The 2,449-nt window shown below is 36.1% G+C and overlaps 1 long non-coding RNA gene across 2 annotated transcripts; it reads right to left on the bottom strand.

The window, feature by feature from the left end:
- Nucleotides 1-459: 459 nt before the first annotated feature.
- On the bottom strand, nt 460-1,230 carry LOC109580728 (uncharacterized). Of its 2 annotated transcripts, XR_002184332.1 has the most exons (4): nt 1,205-1,230; nt 1,013-1,146; nt 815-957; nt 460-763 (listed from the first exon to the last, which is right to left on the bottom strand). It is a non-coding gene; the product is annotated as an uncharacterized LOC109580728 (long non-coding RNA). The 2 variants fall into 2 exon arrangements; XR_002184331.1 differs by lacking the exons at nt 1,013-1,146; nt 1,205-1,230 and having other exon boundaries at nt 815-1,006.
- Between the last annotated feature and the right edge of the window lie 1,219 nt (nt 1,231-2,449).

The raw sequence follows: 2,449 nt of genomic DNA, 5'->3' as shown, positions 1-2,449 counted from the left end.
AGTATTAGAGTATGAGTATTATTTCCATATACATGTATAATATGGATAAGAGTGTGAATATTGTTTTGAACATACATGTATGAGAGTGAATGTTGTTTGAGTGTTGGTATTGTTTGTACAAATTAGAGTATGATTATGAATAAGAGAATGAATGTTGGGTACCTCACGGGTGTTTCAACTGGACATTTAGTTTATAAATAGAATAGTTGCGGTAGGTACAACATTGGTCAGTGAGGTGTGACCATTAATCATCACAAAAGAGAAGAGTATTGCTAAGGACATTACTCCAAAGTACTAGCTGCTATGACAGTACTACATTCCATAGACCTAGATAAGGTCTCCTAAGACACCCCTAGCTCTTGTGTGCATACATAATATGTACTGTGAATAACTGCGCATTGAGCAAGAGCAGCAGCCTAAAATAAACTCATTTCAGCTGATGGTTTTGAGTGGACTTCCTGGCTTTAGGAAAGTTTTTTCAATTGTAACTATTATCCAAAACTGAAGATCAAAGGTAGTACATTGTAACAAAATATAATTTAGCATGCCACTTTTTTTTGCTAACAAAATATATAGCACTCAAAATGACACATGAATGATTGTTAGAGAAGCTCTGTCGCCTTTGTGGTAGAAATAATAGGCCAGTACAGAGTGTCCCGCTGTTTCACAAAGTTCAAAGAACCATTGCAAGAAGAATTTGCAATAGGTATCTAGCAGAATAGTGACGAAGTCCATTCCAAGTGTTTTTGTGATCGATGCTATGCTATTTTGTAGAGAAAGATGAAAGAGCCAAGGACAGAAGAGTAATGCTTACTTCTATTAATCTAGTAGAGTGGAGGGAGCATACAAATGAGAGCTGTGAGACATCAGACATGCCAAAAGTACTAGAACGTATAAAGGGTGGGAGGAATATAGGTAGGAGAGTGGGGACGAATAGAGGAAAGAAGAGAGGAAAACCTTGAATAAAATAGTTTTCATGACATAATTGAACACATAAAGAAAATAGAGTCACCTTTGTAATATAACAGCCCAGATTTCTTTACTTTCAAATGATAAGTAAACCTCACTGAAGAATTATAATATAGCTGTCAAATCTATTAAACTATCCCATTTATACATTCAACCTCTTAATGTTACTCTTGAACTCTGAACTAAAGAAAAGAAAGGCAAAAGCCCCTCTCTTAAGTACATGTCCATAAAATACCTTTAGCTCCAGGTGGCCACATACCATTATACCGTATAGCGGGAAATTTTGGAGGGAATTAAATTTGGCGAAATTGGCGTTTTGATAGCCATTTGCCAAAATTAAACCCGCCATTTTGAGCCATTATACGCATGCTCAATGCACGTGGCCACCGATTCGCCAAATTAAAATCCGCCAATCACCAAAATTTAGCAATTCGCCAAATTTTAGTCCCTCCAAAATTTCCCGCTATACGGTACTGTTTGCTCTGGTATGGTAACAGACAAAAACGTAGCAGTACAGCAACAGTCTACTTGAAAAGGGGTTACATAAGGCTACCTAATGAGTTGTTCCTTACTTCAGAGAAAACCTTCAGTTAGCTAAAAGATTCATGTGTAAGTTCCACCCTTTATGATCCATAACTTTTGACCAGAAAGTCGTAGTAACATGGAACAAAGAGCTACTTGAAGCTCTGGTTTTGCTAAAACAAATAGACTCCGCTTTGACCCTGTAGCTCCACCACAAGACAGTAAAAAATCAATTTAGAAGGTTGTTATGCACAGTGTCACCATGGCAACCATAAAATTTCAAAATTTCTCTGCGCAAACTAAATGTCCAAGAATAATTCATTTGAAACACCCGTGACCTGTAGGCGTGTCTGGCTAAAGTTAACCACACCTTCCACTAATTCTGGAATCCAGTTGTGGCTTGCATGCTTAGGCTAAGTAAATGAAGGAACCTGATAGGAATCAAAGGAGAGTGTAAACTTTAAAATGAAAAGCTTGGAGACAAAGGTAGCAAAATGATATGATAGCTGTAGCAGGTGCTTTAGCAAGAAGTGCATTAGAACGTTGCATTGAATTTAACAATATCATAATTTATGGAATTGGTTGTGCTTACAAATTGACTTGGACTCTAACTTGCAGTTGGCACATTTTGGCTGTTACTAAGAGCCTCAACTGATGGATGATGTTGTTGCTTATCCATAACGAGAATGTGACATCCGTAATTTCTAAACAAGCACTATTAATTTTTGTCAATCATAAGCTTGCTACTGCGAAACTAGAATTAAATATCACTTTTTGTCGCTTAAGGTACTCTACAACACACATTCTTCCTTTAATAATGTTATTATTTATTTATAATAAACTTTAATAATAACTACATATATCAGTAGAGCTATACAAGTGGATATTGTCCTTGATTATTTTCAGGATTACTGGATTGTCTAAAAGTTATTTGAGATTTTCAAGATTGTCTACAGAT

Source organism: Amphimedon queenslandica, unplaced genomic scaffold, assembly GCF_000090795.2.
Source record: "Amphimedon queenslandica unplaced genomic scaffold, v1.1 AMPQUscaffold_13480, whole genome shotgun sequence".
NCBI lineage: Eukaryota > Metazoa > Porifera > Demospongiae > Haplosclerida > Niphatidae > Amphimedon > Amphimedon queenslandica.
Note: the sequence above shows the minus strand (reverse complement) of the source record. Positions and strands in the feature narration are given on the sequence as shown.